The sequence below is a fragment of the Scyliorhinus torazame genome, chromosome 19, assembly GCF_047496885.1.
Source record: "Scyliorhinus torazame isolate Kashiwa2021f chromosome 19, sScyTor2.1, whole genome shotgun sequence".
Lineage (NCBI taxonomy): Eukaryota > Metazoa > Chordata > Chondrichthyes > Carcharhiniformes > Scyliorhinidae > Scyliorhinus > Scyliorhinus torazame.
Window position 1 is genome coordinate 50136105 of NC_092725.1, and position 15373 is coordinate 50151477.

Consider the following 15373-nt stretch of genomic DNA (forward strand, 5'->3'; position numbering starts at 1 on the left):
CCTGAATGGTCCTGTTGGCCAAACCATTGGTGCAAGGTGGTAGGGGGCAATCCTGGTATGGTGCATACCATTCACTCAGAAGAAATTCCGGAAGTCATCCTCTGTAACAAGGGTGCCGTTGTCGGATACAGTAGATTCTGGAAGTCCATGTATAGCAACCACCAAAGCTGCCGAGGTCGTGGTCCCCATCCCCTGTGTAGACAACCACTTGGATTGGGCTTCCACATCCACCAAAACTAAAAGCATCCTGCCCAAGAGAGGGCCCACGTGGTCAGTGTGGACCCGGGTCCATGGGTGCCCCAGCTGTTCTCCAGCCCAGCTGGAGACTGGCCGATGGAGGCAGGGGTTGTTGAGCCTGTCAGGGGAGACACTGCTGTACCATTTTCTCAATGGCTTTATGCCTGGCCACCATATATAGTGCGTGGCAGCATCTTCACCTTTGTTTGCCCAGGGTGGGCACTATGCAGCTCCTGTAAGAGAGGTCCCCTGGCTGGTGGTGGATCAATGTCTCCTGAGTCCCACAAGACCACACCATCCTCACAGGTCAGTTTATCTTGGCAGGTTAAATAGGGCTTCAGGTGCTCAGATTTCCCCTGGTGCCACCCAGCCTATCATTCGCTATACTTTCGACAGTATGGGATCCCTCTGGTTCCAATTCAGAATGCACCTGCTGACACTGGCAAGGCGTCTAAAAAATTCAAGGCTAATATGATCTCCTGAGGGACTAGAGGAGGGGTGCGATTTTCAGCAGGGGGAGTCAGCTCAATGTATCAATGTACCATCCTCCATCTTGTGGGATAATACTGCCATTATCCCGTGAGGGGACGCATTACATGTGAGCATGATCGGTTTCCCAGAGTTGAAGTGAACTAAAAGATTTGAGCTTGCTTCACCAAGAGAAAAGCTTCTTCTTGAGGCTCCCTCCATTGCACCGTTGATGTTTTTTTAATAGCTGGTATAATGGTGCCAACATTGTGGCTATATTCAGAATGAATCTTCCACCATGTTTTGCTATACTGAGGAAGGATTTGGGCCCTGTTACATTCTTGGGTGCTGGGACCTCACAGAGAGCCTTTACTTTCTCCTCGAGGGGACATACATCTGTTGCATCGACACAGAATTCTAAGTACGCATCTATTGAGGCCGAGATTGTACAATATGCGCATCTGAGGCGGACACCCGCATCCCAAAACGTTTTCAGCACCTCCTCCAGGCTAGACATGGGCCATTCAGCCCATCAAGTCTGCACCGACCCTCCGAAAAAGCACCCTATCAAGGCCCAACCACCACCCTATCCCTGCCTGCAACCCCTCCAAATCTGCACACCTTTGGACACTAAGAGGCAATTTAGCATGGCCAGTCCAGCTAACCTGAACACCTTTGGGAGGAATTCGGAGCACCCAGCGGAAACCCACACAGATGCGAGGAGAACATGCAAACTCCACACACAGCCACCCAAGGCCGGAATCGAACCTGGGTCCCTGACACTGTGAGGCAGTATTGCTAACCCTGTGCCACCATGTGGCAGAGATCTAAGTTAGAGTAGGTGAGGCTTCCCCTCAGCTTGGCATAGAGGTCTTCGACCCTGGAGATCTGGTACCTATCCACCTGGGCAGCCTGATTTGTGGCTAATTTGTAGTCCCCACAGATGTTTGCGGATCGATCCGGCTTGAGAAAAGGAGCTATGGGGGCTGCTCACTGGGAAACTGAAATGGCCTGATCATGCCCAGTTCTACTAATCTCTTAAGCTCAACTTCCACATTCTGATGAAATGCATAGGGAACTGGTCTGGCTCCAAAGGATTTGGGTGTCCAGTTCAGCTTGACATAAACTTTGGATTTGACGCCTTTGATCCGGCCTAGTTCGCTGTGAAAAACTTCCCAGTACCTTCTCAGGACATCTTGAACTGTTGGAAATGTAAACATTTCCTCGCAAATTGAGTTTGATTTGCTGCTACCAGTCCCTCCCCAGTAGGCTGGGGGAGTGCCCGTCTATGACAACCAGCGGCAGGTGGGCGTCTTTCCAGCTGTAAGCCACTGGTGCGATGGTGCTCATTGGAAAGCTTGACTGTGGTGCTGTTCACATTTAAAATTGGAGCTCTGTCACGGAAATACTTGAAGGTCTGCTTCCCCGCAACTGTCACCGAGGCCCCGGTGTCAACTTTCATTACAGGGGCTTCTTATTCACATTCGGGTAGTTTCAATTGGAGCTGTTTTGTTTAACTGGGCTGTGTTCAAACAGTACATTGCGTGCTCCTCCTCAGAGCTCCTCTCCGTTATGTTCAGTGGCGCTGTGGAATGCAGCTGCTCTTGTTTTTTGTTTTTGCATTGGCGTGCTCTGTCTTGTGCAGCAACATGCATGAATATGCCCTCTACGATTACAACGGCAGCACACAAACCCACGACAATGGCAAGTCGGGGGGGGGGAACCCCTCCCCCTGAAAAATATAGCAGTCCACCTCTGTCTTGGATTGAAGCCCTCTGTACTTTTCCCGGTCCTTTGACTCCAGTCCGGTTTCAAGGGCCATGTCTGGTTCTCTCGCTGTGCCTGTTGCTTCAACCGCACACCTCGTGGTCACACTGCCCCATCCTCGCTGGACTTCCCCTTCAGCCACGCTTTGGAGCTCAGTGGCGCCTTTTTCAGCTTAGCTTTTGCCAACACTATGGGTATTTCAGCCAGGAATTTCATTTGGATGTTGAGGTTATGAATTCCGGTCGCGGAACATATCAGGAAACATATCCAGAACCCGCAGTGCTCAGCGAGCTGGCAAAGTCTGTCCATGAAGACTCAGGTGGACTCTTCAGGGGCGCTAACAGCGGAGTTAAATTTATAACAACAGAGGATATTGGAGGGCCTTGGGTTAAAATGATCCTTGACCAACTTGACTATCTGATCAAAGATCTTTGAGTCTGGGGAGGTGAGGTTCCAAATCAAATTGTAAGTTTGGGGCCCACAATCTCAGGCGTATCATCTTCTGCTTGTCTTCCTCTGTGATCTCATTCACGGTCAAGAAATGGTGGAGCCGTTCGATGTACTGGCTCCAATCTCCAGCCCTTTGGTCACACAGGTCTAGTTTACCAATAATAAGCAGCTTCACTCACGTTTTGATGGTCCTGACTCTTGTCGGTCCTTCTCTCTTTTTCCATATTCCCCTTCATTTCCCCCTCGATCACGAAATAGTGCAGGCTTTAATTGAACCTTTTACCTCGTCGCCAATGTGGTGACTCGAGAAACACTCTGGAGGCTTCCATTAGTAACAAAGGTTTAATAATGAAAGGTGAAGACTGGTCATTATACAGGTACTGAACACAATAGGATGGGCCTTAATTCTCCAGCTCCGGAGTCCAGACTCACGCTAAGTCGCTATTGGCTGGAGTTCGCACACTCCTGTGTGATTGCCCCTGAGCCAGTCACATGGGTACCAGACTCCCCACCCCCGCTCCATCACAGATAACAAATTAGCCCAATTTTAGTGTTGCGAACAAATTTGCCAAGGTGATCAGAGAATTACAGCAACTTAGCAGGAAAACAAAAACACTCACTCTTAAACAAGTATCAAAAGAGCTGAGCTGAGGGCAGCACGGTGGTGCAGTGGTTAGCACTGCTACCTCACGGCACCGAGGTCCCAGGTTCAATCCAGGCTCTGGGTCACTGTCCGTGTGGAGTTTGCACATTCTCCCCATGTTTGCGTGGGTTTCGCCCCACAACCCAAAGATGTGCAGGATAGGTGAATTGGCCACATTAAATTGCCCCGTAATTGGAAAGAAAAGAGTTGAGCTTTGCCCAGGCTGATCTTTGTGAGAAGTGTCACAATTGGAATCAGTTATCGAATAAACCAGTCAGGGCGCTTGCTTCCAATTAGCATCTTGTTGCTGCAGCTAAAGAATACAAATGTTTGCAGAGAGAGGTTTGCAAGAAGCTGTGACCCAGTCTCCCAGATTTGAGGAGCCCACCGGCATTCCAGGATAAACATTGTGAGGTGGGCCCTCTTCTATATGTCTGCACCCCCCCCAAGAGGCAAAGGTTAAAGAATCGGGCGTAGATATGTCAGCCCTTTGGCCGAGATGCTTATCGGCTTTAATGGCCAGGAAATCCATCACTCCTGCCGACATCTCGATCGCCGCTCACTCCTGGCAGGTGAGATTCCATTCTGGAGGCTCAGCAGGCCCCTCTGGGGTCCAGGCTCCTGCACGAATCATGGGGGCATGTTACAAGGCTGCCCGAGCCAGAGTAGGCTCACATCCCAGCAAGAGGATGACATTTACAAGGAGGAGAGGGGGGTAAACAGAAGGAGATGGCAGTTCGAGGTATTGCATAATAATATCCAATAACAGACATGAGTGCTTTTATATAATGAATTTGAATAAAAAGTTCCTCAGGAATCTGAGCTTTACTGCTTGAATCCTGGTAATTTCCCTTTTGAAGTATTAGAATCCAGGTGAATGAATTGAAATGACAGAAGGAAGATGCAGGAAAATAATAGAATGTGACGTGGATGAAAAAGTGAGAATTAGAAAACCACTTCAACATTTTCTATACAATTCCATGACTGATATTTCTCTTGATGATAAATGCCTTCAGAGTGATCTTCTTTACACTCCTGCTGGCAAGGCGGGCATCTCCTGGCCACCCATGGAGCAACTATGTTGCTGTGGGACTGGAGTACTGCAGGTGCAGTATAATGTGGATAAATGTGAGGTTGTCCACTTTGGTTACATATTGAGAGAGTGTAGCGAAGGTTTACCAGACTGATTCCTGGGATGGCAGGACTGACGTATGAGGAGAGGTTAAGTTGGTTAAGATTATATTCGCTGTAGTTCAATAGAATGAGGGGGGATCTCATAGATATCTATAAAATTCTTACAGGATTAGACAGAGCGGATGCAGGAAGGATGTTTCCGATGGTGGAGTGTCGCGAACCAGGGGTCACAGTCTGAGGATACAGGGTAAACCATTTTGGACAGAGATGAGAGGAAATTTCTTCACCCAGAGAGTGGTGAGTCTGTGGAATTCACTACAACAGGACACAGTTGAGGCCAAAACATTGTATGTTTTCGAGAAGGAGTTCGATATAGCTCTTGGGGCTAAAGGGATCAAAGGGATCGGGCAGCACGGTGGCATTGTGGACAGCACAATTGCTTCACAGCTCCAGGGTCCCAGGTTCGATTCCGGCTTGGGTCACTGTCTGTGTGGAGTCTGCACATCCTCCCCGTGTGTGCGTGGGTTTCCTCCGGGTGCTCCGGTTTCCTCCCACAATCCAAAGACTTGCGGGTTAGGTGGATTGGCCATGATAAATTGCCCATAGTGTCCAAAATTGCCCTTAGTGTTGGGTGGAGTTACTGGGTTAGGGTGGAGCTGTGGACCTTGGGTGGGGTGCTCTTTCTAAGAGCCGGTGCAGACTTGATGGGCCAAATGGCCCCCTTCTGCACTGTAAATTCTATGATATGGGGGAAGAGGGAACAGGTTACTGAATTCGATGATCAGCCATGATGATAATGAATGGCAGAGCAGGATCAAAGGGCTGAATGGCCTCATCCAGCTCCTATTTTTTGAGCTTCTATAAGTCACATATTGGACAGGCTGGTTTCTTACTTTAAGGACTTTAGTGAGTGGGTCATAAGCAGAGTGTATTCCAATGTGCAAAGCTTGTGAATTCAATAAGAAAGGTTTTGCTTTCTTTGCCTCCAGTAGGTCTAGCAGTTTGTGTCACAGCTAAATATCTGATCAACCCATAAAGTAAACCACATCAAGTAATTAGCTAACAGACTAAAATCCATTTGCCAAGTTGATTAAATGCGTAGACTCCTGAATTAAATAATTAAAACAAGGTTATATGGGGGTGGAGGGCAGATGCTCTGCTGTAGCTGCAGCATGTGGGAGATTTTGGAGAGCATATTGTTCCTGGAAAACCACGTCTACAGTAAGCGTCCACATATCGAGGAACATCAGCTCAGAATTGGTGAGCTGGAGTCAGAAGATGAGACATTGTGATGCAGCAAGGAAGGTGGGAGTTAATGGATATTCTGATTTAAGATGCTCCCACCACTATTTAGGTTCAGGATTGGCATGGGTCTGTTAGTGGTCAGGAACAGGAGGTTGTGTGACAGTGAGTCAGCCAGGTAAGGGGACCCCAGGTACTTTGCTGGAGGAGCCTTGGCCTTTGCTCTGATCCAACAGGTAGGTTCTTCTGTCTGGGTGACCGAGGGCAGAATCAGTAGAGTGGATGAGAAAACCGACAGCACAATACAGGAGGCCATTTTAAGTGTTTTCAGCAGAACGAGCTATGGGAAAGGCAGGGTCTCTATAGTCAGGAGAATAGACACTGACCTCTACAGATGTGGGTGATACTAAGTGAGAGACATTGGAATATCGTACCCTTTGTCTCAGATAGACATTTGAAAGGAATAAATAATAATAATCACTTATTGTCACAAGTAGGTCTCAATGAAGTTACTGTGAAAAGCCCCTAGTCACCACATTCTGGCACATGTAAGAATAAACCATGCAAATGTGAACTTCCATCTCCTGTGGAGATAATGGAACCTGATTATTATCTCAGTAAGAATTATATCTTGTAAGTTATGTCCTGGTCCATTTTGTGGACTTTCACCTTCCTGGAAGATACAAGAGACTGGGATTAAAAGTCAGCTGCAAACCTTGGTGTGTGGACAAGTGCTGAGTGTGTCAGAGTGTGTGGCACAGAAACAAAAAGACAGTAGAGTCCCCCCTGCCCCGGCAGGTACAAATACAAGTCTCACTCTCCCTCTGATGACTGAAGTAACCCAAGTCAGCAAAGCCACAGCTGCAAAGGAAGCAGGACAACATCTGAGCTGAACTGCAGAACCCTGGCATCTCAAAACCAGCTGTTCAACTGCTGAAGACTGTGCGACTTTAATCATGAACCTTAAACGGCTGCAACATTTCACCATCTACTCCTCATGGACAAGTCAAAGACCGGATGTTACCAGGATGTTGCCTGGGCTGGAGAGGTTTAGCTATGAAGAGAGATTGGATAGACTGGGCTTGTTTTCCTTGGAGCAGAGGAGACTGAGGGGGGACATGATTGAGATGTATAAAATTATGAGGGGCACAGATAAGAGTAGACAGGAACAAACATTTCCCTTTGGTGGAGAGATCAGTGACCAGACGGCATAGATTTAAGATAAGGGGCAGGAGGTTTAGAGGGGATGTGAGGAAAAGCCTTTTCACCAGAGTGTGGTGGGAGTCTGGAACTCGCTGCCTGAAAGGCTGGTGGAGGCAGAGACCCTCATAACTTTTAAGAAGTATTTAGATGTGCACTTGCGATGCCAGGGCCAAGTGCTGTAAAATGTGATTAGAATAGTTCGGTGGTTGTTTTGACCGGCGCTGATGCAATGGGCTGAAGGGCCTGTTCTGCGTTGTAGTCCCCTGTGACTCGTCTTTTCCTTTTTACTTATTTTTGGACTCATTGCTCATTTCTAATCCATGTGAATGTATGTGCAAGTGTTTTATTACATTTCCCACATATAGTCGCTAATAAACTCACACTTGCTTTAATTTGAGAGCTTGGTTAAATCAGCTCATTTTAAACCATAAATGCATTTGGACGGGGGAATAAGTATCTACAAGGGAAGGGAATATCTTCAAAGTAATCTTGTTGCGATGAACCAAAGGGGTTGAATAAAAATAAAGGGAGCCAGTTCATCCCTCCTCACTTGGGGGCATAAAAATCTCGGGGTATCCCCTCCAGAATTTAACAAATTGGGGTTTGTGTCTAATTAGTTCCCACAAAGGGGATGGAGGGTAGAAAATCTGTGAGCCTTGCCCAAGGACTGGTCATAACAAATTTGACAAGATGGTGGGCCGCCAGCCGCGTGTTTCTCAGCCACGTGCCATTCGCTGGTGGTGGGATTCTAGCTTCCCACCAATTGTCAATGAGGCTTCCCGTTGTAATCACCCGCTATCGGGGGCGCACTGCCAGTGAGAAAATTGAATCCCAACCATTATCGGAGAGTTCAAATGCAGCAAAATTCACAAATCAAAAGGGAAAAGTCAAGACCAGAGAGCAGTGTAGCGATTTGGGTGAAGATAGACAGGAGCAAAAACGTTTAACGGTAACATTGCATCAGGGAAAAATGGTAAAATGTTTAAAATTTTGACTGGGTGCCTGAAGCATTCCTCACGATGTGGATGAATTAATCGACCAAATAGAGACAAATGGGTTTGATCTTATATCCAATACAGAGTCGTGTTTGCAAGGTGAAATATTTCAGGATCAATGATGTTTCAAAAAGACAGACAAAATGGATAAGGAGTAAGAATAGCCCAGATAATAAAGGGTAACTTGAGGACAGCAGTGAGGAAGGATCTTAGAAGTAGGATCAGCCTGAGTAGATACCAGAAATAACAAGGGTCAGAAATCCCTGGAGGGGGTAGTTTACAGGACCTCTGACAGTCGCATGGAGTATCAATCAATAGGTAAGGGGAGCTTGTAACTATAAGCCTGCAGGTCTTTCATTTTCAATAGAAAGGAAAAATCAAATCAACACAAATAGTTTGGAGGAGAAGTCCTTGAAATGCATTCCAGACAGGTCACTGAAACAAATTTAACAAGACCAGCCAAGATACAGGCTATTTTGATCTTGCAGGAATTCTCCAGCCATTGGGATTCTGTATTCCTGCTGGCAGCGCACCCTCGTACCTCCTGGCAGCGTGGGATGGCTCCAATGGGTAATCCCATTGACAAGTGGCGGGAGTAGAGAATGCCCCTGCCAGCGAATGGCCTGCCACCAAGAGACACGCGGCTGGGGGAATCATAGAATCCCGCCCCTTGTTTTGTGTAATCAGTAATGACATAGTAAAGGTCTTCTGGTAAAGAGTGATCATAATCTGACAGTATTACACATTGAACAATGGACATAGGAACACAGGAACACAGGAGTAGGCTATTTGATCCCTCAAGCCTGCTCCACCATTCAATTATGATTGATCGTCTACTTCAAAGCCATTTACCTGCACTATCTCCCTTGGTATCTACAGGAGTCCGAATGTAGCGGGCTGAGCTTAAATAAAACTAATCACACAGATATGAGAGGTGAGTTGAAATTAGATTAAAGAGCTTGACAGTAAATGGGTAATTTCTTTTTCAAAAATATTTTGATTGAAGCATTTGCAAAATTTTTATAACAATAACAAACAAAACAATAAAACATAAACATCAACATGGTAAACTAGACATTTCCCACCCAACCCCTTCTGTACGTCCCATAACCATATTGCAGCTACCGCCCCTCCCCCCCCCACCCCCCCCCTCCCCCCCCCCCCCCACTCCCCCACTTCAGAATGCTGCTTCTGCTGAATTTTAATTTTCCCTGAGAAAGTCGACGAACGGCTGCCACCTCCGGGAGAACCCCAGCATTGACCCCCCTCAAGGCAAACTTTATTTCTCCAGCTTGAGAAACCCACCCATGTCACTGACCCAAGTCTCCACACTCGGGAGCTTCGAGTCCCTCTACGTTAACAGGATCCGTCTCCGGGCTACCAGGGAGACAAAGGCCAGAACAAAGAACAAAAAACAAAGAACAAAGAAAAGTACAGCACAGGAACAGGCCCTTCGGCCCTCCAAGCCCGAGCCGACCATGCTGCCCGACTAAACTACAATCTTCTACACTTCCTGGGTCCGTATCCCTCTATTCCCATCCTATTCATGTATTTGTCAAGATGCCCCTGAAATGTCACTATCGTCCCTGCTCCCACCACCTCCTCCGGACGGGAATTGAGAGAAAGCTCCCCACTTGTTATGCTCATACCTGGCACAAAGGAATATCATTGTGGCTGTTGGAGGTCAATCATCTCAGCTCCAGGACATCGCTGCAGGAGTTCCTCAGGGTAGTATCCTAAGCCCAACCATCTTCAGCTGCTTCATCAATGACCTCCCCTCCAATATAAGGTCAGAATTGAGAATGTTTGCCGATGACTAGACAACATTCATCACCATTTGCGACTCCACAGATACTGAAACAGTCAATGCCCAAAAGCAGCAGCACCTGGACAATATCCATGGCTGGTGAGTGGCAGCAGTGGATTCCAGGCATTAGCTATCACAAACAAGAGAAAATCTAACCACCTATTCCATAGAATTTATAGTGCAGAAGGAGGCCATTCGGACCATCGAGTCTGCACCGGCCCTTGGAAAGAGCACTCTACCTGAGCCCACACCTCAACCCTGTCCCCGTAACCCAGCAACCCCACCTAAACATTTTGGACACTAAGGGCAATTTATCATGGCCAATCCACCTAACCTGCATATCTTTGGACTGTGGGAGGAAACCGAAGCACCCGGAGGAAACCCACGCAGACACTGGGAGGATGTGCAGACTCCGCACAGACAGTGACCCAAGCCGGGAATCAAACCTGGGACCCTGGAGCTGTGAAGCAACTGTGCTGACCACAGTGCTACCGTGCCCCCCAACCTTCTAGCCTTCTCACTTTGATGGTCAACAATATTGCCATCACTGAATCTCTCACCATTACATCCCATGGTTACCACTGACCAAAAAATGAATATCAATATAAATACTGTTCTCACAATAAAGGGCGCAGAGAGAGAGGGAAGGATGTGCTGGCCTTGGAAAGGGTCCAGGAGGTTCTCAAGAATGATCCCTCGAATGAAGAACTTGTTGTAGAGGAACGGTTGAGGACTCTGGGTCTGTACTCGTTAGAATTTAAAAGGATGAGGGGGGATCTTATTGAAACTTACAGGATACTGTGAGACCTGGATAGAGTGGACGTGAAGAGGATGTTTCCACTTGTAGGAAAAACTAGAAGCAGAGGACACAATCTCAGACTGAAGGGTCGATCCTTTAAAACCGAGATGAGGAGGATTTTCTTCAGCCAGAGGGTGTTGAATCTGTGGAACTCTTTGCTGCAGAAGGCTGTGGAGGCCAAATCACTGAGTGTCTTTAAGACAGAGATAGATAGGCTCTTGATTAATAAGGGGATCAGGGGTTATGGAGAGAAGGCAGGAGAATGGAGATGAGAAAATATCAGCCATGATTGAATGGCGGAGCAGACTCGATGGGCCGAGTGGCCTAATTCTGCTTCTATGTCTTATGGTCTCACAAGAGCAGGCCAGACGCTGGAAATCCTGTGGAGAGTCGCTCCATCTCCTGAGTCCCCAAAGCCTCTCAACCATCTACAAGGCACAAGTCAGGAGTGTGATGGAATACTCTCCACTTGCCTGAATGAATACTGAAGTGGAATACTCTCCACTTGGCAACAACACTCAAGAAGCTCAACATCATCCAGGACAAAGCAGCTGCTGATCGGCAGCACATCCACCATCGATGCAGTGGCAGCAGTGTGTACCATCAAGAAGATACATTGCAGTAATTTAGTAAGCCGCCCCCTTTGACAGCCCCTTCCAAACCACTGACCTCTCCCACCCAGAAGGAACAGGAGTATCAGACTCTTGGGAATAGCCCCGGTTACAGGTTCCCCTCCAATTCATACACTGACTTGGAAATATATCATCGTTCCTTCACTGTGGCTGGGCCGAGGTCCTGAAACTCCCTAACAGCACCGTGGGTGTAGCTGCACCACATAGACTGCAGCGGTTAAGTAGGTGGCTCATCACCACTTTCTTTAAGGGCATATCGAGATGGGGAAGAAATGCTGGCCTAACCAATAAAGCTTGCATCGTATGATAGAATTTTAAAAAATTGACTGGATGAACTCGGTAATAAGGACACATACACACACAAACACCCACCCACACCCACACACAAACATGACCCCCCACCCCCCCGGACACATCTGACATCCAGGAAAAGCCGCTTGCCTCATCCTGCTGGGGCATATAGTGATTATTTTGATTGACAGAAAGGCAGCTCGGTGTCACGGGGATTAGCACTGCTGCCTCACAGCACCAGGGAACTGAGTTCAATTCCTGACTTGGGTAATTCTTTGTCTGTGCGGTGTCTGCACGTTCTCCCTGTGTCTGCATGGGTTTCCTCCGGGTGCCCCGGCCTCCGCCCACAGTCCAAAGACGTGCCAGTTAGGTGGATTGGCCATGCTAAATTGCCCCTCAGATATTTACAAGTCCGGGACTTTCTGAGGAAACGTCAGCCTCTTTCACTCCCTGAACTCCCGGGTCTTCTGACACTCCAAAGATCGCTATCTCTGGACTCGGCACCACCCACATATCTAGCACCTTGGACATTGCCTTGGCAAATCCCTGCCAGAATCCACCAAGCTACGGGCATGCCCAAAACATATGGACATGGTTTGCTGGGCTTCCCGCACACCTCGCACATCTAACTTCTACCCCGAAAAACTTGCTCATCCTCGCCGCCGTCATGTGTGCCCGGTGTACCACCTTAAACTGTATTAGACTGAGCCTGGCACATGATGAGGAGTAATTAACCCTGCTTAGGGCATCCGCCCACAGACCGGCCTCTAACTCCCCACCTAGCTCCTCCTCCCACTTGCCCTTCAGTTCCTCCACAGTGGGCTCCTCCGCCTCCAGCAACTCCTGATAGATAACCGACCCCTCGCACACCCAGGTACCGGACACTTCTCTGTCCTGTATCCCCATGGCGGGATCAGCGGGAAAGCCAACACCTGTTTCCTCAGAAAGTCCCAGACTTGTAAATATCTGAAACCATTCCCCGTTGGCAGCTTGAACTCTTCCTCCAGCGCCTTCAGACTGGGAAAGCTCCCGTCTATGAATAGATCTCCCATCCGTCTAATTCCTGCTCTCTGCCAACTTCGGAACCCGCCATCTATCCTGCCCGGCGCGAACCTGTGGTTATTGTAAATCGGGGTCCAGACTGAAGTCTACCATCTTATACCTCCTCCATTGCCCCCAGATCCTCAATGCTGCCACTACCACCGGACTAGTGGAGTATCGGGCCGGTGAGAACGGCAGAGGTGGTTACCAGTGCTCCCAAACTGGTGCCTTTGCATGACGCCGCTTCCATCTGCTCCCTTCCGACACATCCTCCACTACCCACTTCCTAATCATCGCTATATTTGCCGCCCAGTAGTAGTTGCAGAAGTTCGGCAGCACCAACCCACCCTCCCCCCGACTGCGCTCCAACAACTTTTTCCTCACCTGTGGTGTTTTATTCGCCCATACAAAGCCCGAAATAATCTTGTTTATCCGCTTGAAAAAGGCCTTATCGATGAAGACGGGGAGGCACTGGGAGACAAACAAAAATCGGGGGAGCACCGTCATTTTCACGGTCTGCACCCTCCCTGCCAACGATAGCGGGAGCATATCCCATCTTTTAAAGTCCCCCTCCATTTGCTCCACCACCCGGGTTAGGCTGAGCCTGTTTAATGCCTCCCACTTCCGAGCCACCTGTATTCCCTAGTAGCAAAAGCTCCTCTCTACCATCCCGAGTGGCAGCACCCTCAGTCTCCTCTCCTGCCCACTTGCCTGGATTACGACCAATTCACTTTTTCCCTTGTTCACTTTGTAACCCGAGTACCTGCCAAATTACCCCAAGATCTGCATAACCTCCCCCATCCCCTCCACCGGGTCCGAGATGAATAAGAGCAGATTGTCCGCGTACAGTGAAACCTGGTGCTCCACCCCCCCCCCCCCCCCCCCTGAACCAGCCCCTGCCACTTACTTGATGCTCTGAGCGCCATGGCCAACGGCTCTATAGCCAGAGCGAACAGCAACGGGGAGAGGGGGCACCCCTAACTCGTCCCTCGGTGTAGTTTAAAGTACCCCAACCTCAGCCGGTTCATGCACACACTCGCTCCTGACGCCTGGTAGAGCAATCGTACCCAGCCAATGAAGCCCTCACCAAACCCAAACCTTCCCAGCGTCTCCCAAAGATACTCCCACTCCACCCGATCAAAAGCCTTCTCCGCGTCCATCGCAACCACCGCCTCCACCTCTTCTCCTTCTGAGGGCATCATAATTACATTCAAAAGCCTCCGAACGTTAGCATTGAGCTGTCTACCCATAACGAATCTGGTTTGGCCCTCCCCTAACACCCCCGGGACACAGTCTTCTATCCTAGTGGCCAAAATCTTAGCCAGCAGCTTGGCATCTACATTCAAAAGAGAGATCGGCCTATATGACCCACATTGCTCCGGGTCATTTTCGCGTATAAGGATGAGCGAAATCAAGGCCTGCAACATCGTTGGGAGGAGGATTCCCCTCTCTTTAGCCTCATTAAAGGTCCTCATCAGCAGCGGGCACAACACCTCTGAGAACTTCTTATAGAATTCATAGTTTGCACTGAGTGCTGAATTTGGTGCATTTGAGTGCTATAGTGAGAGTTTGGTGACTGAGGGAGTATAAGGGTTCATTTTTATCTAAAGTCTAGTCTTTCTTTTATTTAGTTAATTAACTTAAGAGTTGCTGTTTGGTTTAGAAGAAGGTGAATTTTCAATCAGCTTTAAACAAAGGTTCTACTTGTAGGTACTTGCAACTGGAGTTTGTTAATTAGTTAATTGGATTAGGCCAGTTTTCAGAGGCTAGATTCACAGTGTAAAAGTGATCCACCTACAGAACAGACGTTGTTTGCACTGAGTGTTGAATTTGGTGCATTTGAGTGCTATAGTGAGAGTTTGGTGACTGAGGGAGTGCTGAATTTGGTGCATTTGAGTGCTATAGTGAGAGTTTGGTGACTGAGGGAGTGCTGAATTTGGTGCATTTGAGTGCTATAGTGAGAGTTTGGTGACTGAGGGAGTGCTGAATTTGGTGCATTTGAGTGCTATAGTGAGAGTTTGGTGACTGAGGGAGTGCTGAATTTGGTGCATTTGAGTGCTATAGTGAGAGTTTGGTGACTGAGGGAGTGCTGAATTTGGTGCATTTGAGTGCTATAGTGAGAGTTTGGTGACTGAGGGAGTGCTGAATTTGGTGCATTTGAGTGCTATAGTGAGAGTTTGGTGACTGAGGGAGTGCTGAATTTGGTGCATTTGAGTGCTATAGTGAGAGTTTGGTGACTGAGGGAGTGCTGAATTTGGTGCATTTGAGTGCTATAGTGAGAGTTTGGTGACTGAGGGAGTGCTGAATTTGGTGCATTTGAGTGCTATAGTGAGAGTTTGGTGACTGAGGGAGTTAGGTGAGGTGGGAGTAAGGTGCTCATTTCATTTCCTACATTTCTGCAAAGAGCGAGAAGGGAGCCAGGAGTTTACAGAGAGTGCAACTGACTGGGAGCAGAGTCTGAGGACGGAGGTCCAGTTGGTCCCCAGGGCAGCTATATTTTGTAAGGTAAGAGGGGATGGAGGCTAGGCCAGTTGCATGCTCCTCCTGTAGGATGTGGGTGGTGATGGATACCACCGGTGTCCCCGCTGACTATACCTGCGGGAAGTGCACCCAACTCCAGCTCCTCAGAGACCGTGTTAGGGAACTGGAGCTGGAGCTGGATGA